The sequence below is a fragment of the Cylas formicarius genome, unplaced genomic scaffold (genome assembly GCF_029955315.1).
Source record: "Cylas formicarius isolate icCylForm1 unplaced genomic scaffold, icCylForm1.1 PGA_scaffold_1__22_contigs__length_36826433, whole genome shotgun sequence".
Classification (NCBI taxonomy): domain Eukaryota; kingdom Metazoa; phylum Arthropoda; class Insecta; order Coleoptera; family Brentidae; genus Cylas; species Cylas formicarius.
Window position 1 is genome coordinate 14,594,345 of NW_026844264.1, and position 10,388 is coordinate 14,604,732.

Sequence of the window (10,388 nt, forward strand, 5' to 3'; positions counted from 1 at the left end):
ATATGAAAATATCTATCTATCTAATTATCTAAAGAAGGGCACAAACGAATCGATGAGCCGAAGTATTGCAATTTGCAGGATTCGACGTCTCAAATTATAAAGCCGAATTGTGTGCATGTTTAACTACGTTAAATCGACCTAAGACCGTAAACTGACGCTCCAAATTATTTATGCCCTCCATTATCGCGTCGATATTACTAGCCGCTCCGCATAAACATGTCCCGTGTCCAGTTGTAAATAATACAATGGCCAAGAGACAAAAGCCCTTGTAGACGTGTCCAAGCCAGTTCCAGGTTCTGTAATCCATCACGAACAAGAACCTCAAATGGGGTTATTGTCTGTGGAACAATTATTGTGCAATATCGGTGTGTAACCTAAGAATTTATTAGCGAGTCAAATGGAATATGTTATATTTCCCATAAAGAAAATAGAAATTAGAATGGATACATACCAAATTTCAGCTTCTAAGAAAAAGTTCCAAGTAAAATATTTATTTTCTACTATAGTTGCATACCAGAAGGGATTTGTATTTGTATTTGATATTTGATGTATTTGATTTAATTACTACTGATCGGATACACATCTTTAAAATAAAAATAAAAAAATTTATTGCACAAGTGAACAGAAACGAAATACTAGAATCAGATTTGACTCTGAGTTTTAGAGTGGATAGTATTTACTAATGTTGAGGATTATTTTCTGTTTGTTGATGTTTATTTTAGTTTAGAGGTCTTACATTTTGTGCAAACCTATGCGAGAGCCCACCCACTTCAAATTAGAAAAGACGAATTTTACACCGTTTTTTGATCTATTGCAATAATATCCTAAACAAGCTCTCTCTCATTAAATTGCAAATTGCTTAATTTATTTTCAACTTGTTATTTCATTCATACTTATATTTTTTGTTTATAGCTTTAGGACTTAAAAAATATATATATTCTATCGTGCTCTGGAATACCCTATTATGCAGTGGTTAAGCCTGTGCAACTGTCACTTTTGGACGTCACCTTCGTTAATCACTGTCCCAAGCCACTTCAGACGTTTTCCGAACTTTAACCACTACCAATTTGAGAACGTATCACTATTATCCAATTTTCATAAAGTTTTGCACATGTATTTTCATGACGGTCCAAGCTAAAGTCCTTGATATTCTTCGCAGACAACTGCAAGCAGTTTATAATAAATCCCTCTTTTGATCCAGCGGTGATACATTTTTTTAAGGTGCGTTTGTCTGACAGTTTTTGCTGGAACCAACCCATCCTTTGGATACTGATTCGTGTATATCGAACCAAGTTTTATCTAGGTAAATTATACATCTGCGTTCTTATCTACACTTTTTAATTTCCTGAAATCTTTTTCGTGGATTTTGTATTTAAATCCCATTTTACAAACAACTCTATGGAAGGTGGTCCGGCTGATAATATTATATAATATTGGTTTCATCTTCTTCTAGCTTCCTGTTCAGTTTATGCAAAGTAGGAACAATCTGGTTTTTTCAAAGGAAATATATTTTCCTACTTAGCATATCCTATTCACTATTGTCCAGACGGTTTACAATTACAAGCGATTTCGATGCGACATAACGGAAAAATTGCTGGACTTGTCCTTACCTTGTAGCTTACCTATGAATAAATTATTTGTTGGATAAACGTGAATGGGCAAACATAGTTAAGAAGCTCGGTATTATTGTTGGAGAGAGGGTTCATCAAAAGACGCTAGACGCAAAAGGATATAAGCAAAACGATACACATTGAGGCCTACTTTACCGCACTAGTCATCTAACCATAAAACACATTACTGTAAGTGCCGAATTACTTCTGATGCAATTAATTAGTTTTATCGTCTGTTGTGTATTTAGTATGATATAAAAGCCATCACTTTAGAAAAATCATTTATCCCGCACTAGGTAACAGATTATATTTTTAAAAAATCTGATAAAATATATCAATAATCAATAATAAAGACGACAGTGATAATAAAAAAAACTATAGGTAAAACTGATTATTCAATTAAATTAAAAAAATTAATTTCTTTATATTTGTGGCTTATTTATTTTATTATTCAGTTGCAAGATAAGAAAATGTAAGTACATTTGAGGCGAAATCGGATTGAACCAGATCTGAACCGTAAGAGTGAACAAAATCGGAAATTAAACTAACAGAGTGAACACCCGTTTCGGAATTAAAAACAATGTCCAACTTTTTTAATAAGGGACGTTTTAAGTTTTACTCGAATACAACGCGAACACTCCTGTCAACGCAATTTAAAAGTTCCTCCGGTATCCGGTGGAATTAAACTTTGCGTTTTTAATTACGGCCTATAAATTTGTATTGTCCGAAACTCTAATCAAAGTGCAAATGTTGCGTAAAAAGAAAATTGCGACAATTTTCGTCGACGGGCCAGTGACAATGAAAGTTTCCTGAATACTGCGAAATGTACTGTAATTCTACAGTTACATTCTAAAGTTTCATTTATCTCTATCTTCAAAAAAAATAAATTAAGCTCCATAAGATCAAAGAATAAAAAAGAACTTTTCAAAAACACTCTCCGATAATAATGTGATGCTAATATTATAATCGACAGTATAATGCAATTCTGTTAAAAATTGTAAACTTTCGTATAAGCAATTTGTTTTCGATGTATCTGAAAATCGACCGTTAATACAGAGTTAAAAAGCAGGTCATCCGAATGCCTATGTCACTATTTCTTACTAAAGCATACAATAGTCTGTACTAAATACACCGCATCAGTACTAAATACAATGAGCGTTATAAATAAAAATTAGTTCAATATTGCTTTTCACTGACCATAAAACAAGTAGCCCAATTACAGATTTTCTGCACTTAACATTGACATTTGATTTTTTGCTTATGAAGATCCCGGAGAAGTGATTTGGGATTAAATTTTAAACTTTAACTTAAAATATTAATAGCCAAAATACTTAATAATAATAATACTAAAACCAGCAGATATATATATATATATATATATATATATATATATATATATATATATATATATATATATATATATATATATATATATATCGGTTCCACAAATTCGTATTGTAATTATGGCCGAGAGTCAAAGTAAACAAATTTAGCTCTCGAAGTACAAAGCTTCTGCCATATGGATAAGACCATCGTAGTCCCTTTTTTCAGCTCAAGTGAAGAAAACCTCGCAAAAAAAACATTTTAAAAGTCAATTTACGAAATAGAATCCTTTAAATTAAGCAAAATTTATTCGGGGCGTGCCATATAATCAAATATTTGAATTGAATTTTCGAAAATTCTTTATTAGGCGCGTGTATATATTGATGTAAATTGATTGGCAAATTGGTAAATAAATTGGCAAATATTCGCCTCATAGTAGGAACATTGTTAATCATTTAGTTTAACACGAATACGCTTTGTGATTTTTGCAAAATAAGGGGTGTTTTTTTTTGATGTGTAGAACTTTAAGTTGCAATAAAACAACGATGGATTATTCAATTGACATGAATTTTAATTATCCGAAAGATAATCTTGATTTTTTGATATGATTTCTGGCATATGACCGCCACGGCTGGCGCGGATTTAGTCCAATCTGGACGTCCAATTTTCGATTACTTTTTCCAACATTTGTGGCCGTATATCGGCAATAACACGGTGAAGCGTTTGTGGCTTATCCGCATAGACCAATGACTTTATATAGCCCCACAGAAAGTAGTACAGCGGTATTAAATTACAAGATCTTGGAGGCCAATTCACAGGTCCAAAACGTGAAATTAGGCGGTCACCAAACGTGTCTTTCAATAAATCGATTGTGGCACGAGCTATGTGACATGTTGCGCCGTCTTGTTGAAACCACATCTCCTGGACATCATGGTTATTTAATTCAGGAATGAAAGGGTTAGTAATCATAGCTCTATACCGATCACCATTGACTGTAACGTTCTGGCAATCATCGTTTTTGAAGAAGTACGGACCAACACCAAACAGTCAGTTTTTCTGGACGTAACGGTGTTTCGGCATGCACTTGAGGATTAGCTTCGCTCCAAATGCGGCAGTTTTGTTTGTTGACGTAGCCATTCAACCAGAAGTGCGCTTCATCGGTAAACAATATTCGCTTATGAAAATCGGGAACAACGGCAATCTCGTTTTGGGCCCATTCGACGAATCTACGCCTCACTTGATGATCGTTTGGCTTTAATTCTTGCACGAGTTGGATTTTGTAAGCACGTAAACCAAGATCCTTCCGCAAAATCTTCAATAAAGTGGATGGACACAGATCCAATTCCTGTGCTCGATGGCGGATGGACTCATTCGAGTCTTCCTCAATGCTACGCTCTACAGCAACAATAGCTTCTTCTGTACGTACCGTACGGCGTCTCTGGGGATGCGAGTTAGCAATAAGAGAAAACGTGGTGCGAAAACGTTCCATGGTTAACCGAATTAACTGCTCTGATGGACGATTTTGTCGACGATACAATGGACGTAGTGCGCGATACGTATTCCGCACAGCACCATTATTTTCGAAATAAAATTGCACTGTTTGCAAGCGTTGTTTAGGCGTGAGTCTATTCATGATGAATTGCCAAACCAAACTGAGAATAAATCACTTGACAGCTGTTAAATCGGTCGCCATCTTGAACAGTTATGCCAACTTAAAGTTCTATACATCGAAAAAAAACACCGATTATTTACATGAAACGGTACCACACAAAACCTTTCTTCTAGATACCTTCTAGAATGTAAATAATGAAGTGTGTTGGCTTCCACGCCCTTTATTATGACGTCAAAAAATGTATTAGACCCTAGAAAACGATTTAGTTCTGCCGGGTGAGTTAGCGGGGGAAAATATGCATAACCAAACCGTTTCAACAAACTCTGGAGCACGAAAACAAATACGTAATAGTGCATTATGCAAAAAGTGTGGTAAACGACATTTAAGTCACGAGTTTACTTGGCATGAGCGGAACCAGTGTTTTGACAAAGATGAAGAAGAGACATGAAGAGGGGGCTTGTACGTAGAGTGTATCTCCGATACCAACGTTATTCGCGTTAAATAAAGTATTCCGCGATAAAAGCGGACCGGAAGTAATTTGCATAATAAAATCTGAGACCGCGTAAAAGCAAACGAATTTGTGTCCCATCCACGGTTGCAAAATTAAAAGGAAAAAGTTGAAAAATAATAATTGCCGTTGAGCAAAATGCGGGAGTTCGCGTGAGATTTGTTCCGGAAAGAACACGGGAACCGACATACGAACGTCCTGTTTGTATTATTCTATTAATTAAAATACCACCGGGCCTGCGGACCAAAAAAAACTCAGAGGCGTGTGCGGTATTTTTGTCTGGATGTAGCGAGCTGTTTGTTAAAATAATTTTATTAAATATTTAGGTTTTAATCTTGATAAAAATGAATACAACAAACAACAACAAGTTATCTTTAACTTCCTTATTGTTACATCACTATTATTATTATTAGATATTTTAGGATTCCCGAGAAAATTTCATGGCGTGTGTAAGTGAAAAAAAGGCATTGTCTCCAAAATTTAATGAACAGTTTTTACAGTTTACTATGTATAATATTGGTTGCTCTGATTCAAGATATAATTTTGCATCTACATAACTTACCAGATTTTAAATAAATAATTTCCTGATGTCGGTTTACTCTATAGAGAAAAAAATGGAACCCTATTAAAAGTCGACTATATGAGTTGACTGTAAAAGTTGCATCAAATACTCCGGTCAATTTTAAAAATAGGAAATAGTGATTTGATTAGGGTTACCTTTTTTAATTGCTTTTTTAAAATACATAATAGAATTCTTCTTAGACTCACCTTGAAGACTATTTTAATCACTAGATCAATCAAACATGACTGGTAACAAATAATAACAGTAATTTTAAGGTACGAATTAATAATAACCTTAATAAAAGTAATTAATTAATCACACAAAATTTATAAATAATGACATGATTGAATTTTTACAATTTTGAAGTCAAATTTGCAAATTGTGGCGGAGTTGAAGCTTATAGGTCATCCCACCTCAGCCAGGAAGAAAAATACATTTTAGATTAACTAACACTATATAACATTTTATGTTTCCACAATGCAACTAATCATATTATAACTCACACAATTACATATATATGTTCATAAATATAACTATAACAATTTATGTATATAAATGTGAGATGGTACAATGGTAAGTTATACGGCGGACAAAAAAAACTACGAGTTTCTAAAGGCACTTTGTTATATAGTTTTGATGTAGCTACACCATATCTAAATTTGATTTTATCATAGGTAATAATATATGTCGTCAAGTCAAATATAAATATAATAATAAATAAAACAGGTTTAAGTTGAATAACCCAATCCGTCAGAATGAATGGAAAATAAATCAGTGACAGGGAGAATCGAAAAACTTCAGGTGATCAAGAATGAATGGGCAAATATACACCAAAATATTATGCAATTGCAACATTGGATGACAAATTTTTATTATTATTATCAAAATTGTTATTGTTCAATACGGCTCTTTATTGCTCCTGTTGTACCTGCTTATATATTGTTTGAGGTAAGTTGAGGTGAAGTAGGGGTACGAACATTGTCTCGGATAACTGATTCCCATATAGGTTGCGATTAAAATTGTTTGGTTGCTTATAGATTTTTATAGATTCTCGGATTTTTCGTTGGTTAGTGGGAAGAATTGATTACATGCAAAAACTTTTTTTTCCGGTTTCGTGATTGTTTTCGGCAACTACTGTCTTAGTCTTGAGGCTCTTTCATGTTCTTTGAGTCTAGTTGATATTTTTCGTCCAGTCTCTCCAATGTACTCTTTGCTGCATATGCATGGAATGCCTTAAACTCCTGGTATCTCACACGGAGTTTTTTCTTTGACAGACCCGAAGATGGTGAGAGATTTTTGGACAAGTCTGCTTTCGACGTTAAATTTCTTAAGAACTTTTGAAATGTGAAGGTTTTAAATGCATGAAACGACAACAGTGGCAAGTGTGGGATTGCTTTCGGACTCTTTGTCTTTGGAAGATTGTGATGAAGTGTATTTTATGATGGAACGCTTAATATCTCTAATGTGCAAATTATTATAGAGAAAAGCAGATGTAAGGTGTTTTAATTCTGGACTCAGTGACTCGAGCTGGGATAGTTTTACGGCTCTGTAAACAAGAGGGTTTATACTCGATGATTTTTGAGCCGGATGGTGATGTATCAGTCTGTGTGAGTAGGTTTTCTGTAAAGAGAATGACCCAACGTTGCATCTGATTTTCTATTGATAAAAATATCTAAGAATGGGAGATTATTATTAGTTTCTAATTCAATGGTACAACGTATGGTAGAGTGAATAGAGGTTAAATGGCTAAGAAAATGTACTAAGGATTCTTGACTATTAGGTGAAATAACAAAAGTATTATCAAAGTAGCATTTCCATAATTTTGGTTTTAGATGGAGGGTATCGAGGACTTTCTTCTCAAAGGCTTCCATAAATATATTTGCGATGACTGGTGATAATGGAGAACCCATAGCAGTTCCCGACGATTATTCAAAAATTTGACCGTTATAAAAAAAGGCAAGCATTTTTCAATTATTTCAAATTCTAGGATTTTAATATATCTGAAATAATATTGAAAGTTTCAAGAATAGGGACCTTTAATTGTGCAGTGAAATTAAAAGAATTATGTACGATATTATCAGCTTTCCCTGTAAAGGGTTTTAATATAGAAACTTGATATTTTGCTAGATAATATGTTAGAGAACTAATGCTTATGATAATAAGTCAAAGTACTACACCATCGTTTGGTTCAGTGATCCTACAAAAATAAACTAATTTTTCAAAGAAACTTCCACAGGGTACTGTAATACTTTTTACAAAACTTCTGTTCTTCTGAGTTAGGTTGTTTATAGATTTCCATAGACTCTCGGATTTTTCGTTGGTAGAAGAATTGATTACATGCAAGAATTTTAGTTTTATCAAATAAAATTTTATGTCCGGTTTAATGTGTTCGGCAACAGCTGATGAGTTTACTTGTCTTAGTCATAAGGCTCTTTCGTGTTCTTTGAACCTAGTTGATATTTTTCGTCCGGTCTCTCCAATGTATTATTTGCCGCATGCTGGCATCTCACTGTGGTCCTTCCTTAAATTCAAAACATCACTGACCATAAATCAAAAGTTCTCAACATCTTCGGTCCGTCAAAGACAAAATTCTTTTTGGGATGCTAGGAGTTTACAGCATTCCAGACCGGACGAAAAATATCACCTAGGTTCAAAGAACACGAAAGAGCCATACGACTAAGACAAATAAACTCATCAGCTGTTACTCAACACACTCATGAAACCGGACATAAAATTTTATTCGATAAAACTAAAATTTTTGCATGTAATCAGTTCTTCTACCAACGAAAAATCCGAAAATCAATAGAAATCTATAAACAACCTAACATTCCTAACCGCGACTCAGGTCTCTATCGGTCACCAATTTGAGAATCAGTCACCCGAGACGGTGTTTATGCCCCTCATTAGCGCCCCTCTCAAACAATATATAAGCAGGTACAGAGTAAAATACGAGCCAGTTTCAGTCAAACTCTGAAGAAGTCAACAGGATGATTGGTGAAACGTCAGCAATTTCGATTCAGGAGCAATCCAGAAAAATGTAAAAAATATACTAATCAGAATTAACACAAAAATAAAACTAAATCGCGTTTCCTTTATTAGTAGTCAACCAGTCCATTATTCGTGATGACGAAGGCATGCAAAGGTTCAACGTCGTGAATATTATGGTTTCCTTCCCGATTTGGTTAAACCGCATCTGGCAAATCTTAAAACGGAAGACAAACCTGGTGCACCGTTTCCCATTATCGCTTCACGCGAGTGGAATGATGGAACACAGCGTAGCAAATATTTGATTGTCTTCATTTATCACCCCCGGATTTATCCCGTGCCCCGGTCTTGCTCATATTTCAGCGCCGTGATAGACAAGAGTGATAGTGTAAACGCAATTACGCGCCATTTAGATTTAATGTGGCTTTTAATATTTACGGTGGGGAGCACCTCAAAATGATGGGGACGAAATTTCAACTTGTGCGGGGAGCGCTCTATTAATTTGTAGCCGGACTTATTAACAACTGAATTTGAAAAAACAGGTTAACCTGAAGAGAAATACAATGTCTAACAGAAATTCTGTTTAACACGCTGTATCTTAGAATAACGAATGAAATTTTGCTAATGGTCGATATCATGGTTCACAATTTAGAATTTCATTTAGTAATGTTTTTTGTTTGTTGTTGTTGTTATTTTAGATAACGAATTGGGAATGGTGTTTTGTATTAAATCGAATGTCCAGATTGTGTTTATTTATGGTTCGCCATCCGGAGGCCTATTAATATATATTTACAAATTATCATTTGAAATGTTTCCAAAACACCAGGGTAATTAAAATGTAGCAATATAACATAACTAAGTTTTCTTTTTAAAACCTCGTTCTTGTTGTTCCTAAAACAAACAACAAAGTAATATTCTGCCCATGACTTTCACTTGGCCGCTGGCAATTCCGATATTATATATGTGCCTCCACCTAGCGGCGAAGGCTCCAAGTGGAGTGCCATTAGAAATCCTTTGTCAACGAATCGAACCGGAAGAAGCGTTGTATACATTACCTACAACAGATGGCAACTAAACATGTATTAAATTTGTGGATGGAACAACTATTCCCCACAACAGCAACCATTACTGTGTTTTTTAGTTTCTGCTGACAATATCCACATTCACACTTAGATGTCGCACTCAATTTAAATTATTATAACAAAATTAATTAATTAAATAAATTTATCAGTTAATCGAATTACTCACTTAATTTAGTTTCTTACTCATCTGGTAAAACGTTATTTAAATGTTATTATTTACTTTCGCTAGTTTCGAATGATACGTATTCTGTCAAAATGCAGCATAAAAAAATGGTAGAATATATTTAATAATATTTGGATCGTCAAAATTTATCGCCGATTGTCAAAAATTCCAAAATTAAAAAAAAATCAAATCGACCGTGACAGGACTCGAACCTGCAATCTTCGGATCCGAAGTCCGACGCCTTATCCATTAGGCCACACGGTCCACTGAAATCTAGTTCGAAGAATATGTATCTACCCAGACGTTCATTATAAAAGTTTCCGATATTAGATTTAAAAGAATATTTTTTATGTTATCCACTACTCGCGATTAATTATAATTTGAAATGAAAACCGTCTTATGATTCATTATAGTGTTGATTAATAGCATATTATGCAAGTTGGTAAACGGACGGTAAACGAGTTTATTTGACATGAGCGGAGCGAGTGTTTAATAAACGAATGAATTAAAAAGTTAAGTTAAATTTAAAGTGTTGCATACTAT

At 34.2% G+C, this 10,388-nt stretch overlaps 1 non-coding gene across 1 annotated transcript; it reads right to left on the reverse strand.

The window, feature by feature from the left end:
- Nucleotides 1-10,036: 10,036 nt before the first annotated feature.
- Nucleotides 10,037-10,109, reverse strand: Trnar-ucg (transfer RNA arginine (anticodon UCG)). Its single transcript has one exon. It is a non-coding gene; the product is annotated as a tRNA-Arg (tRNA).
- Nucleotides 10,110-10,388: the final 279 nt, after the last annotated feature.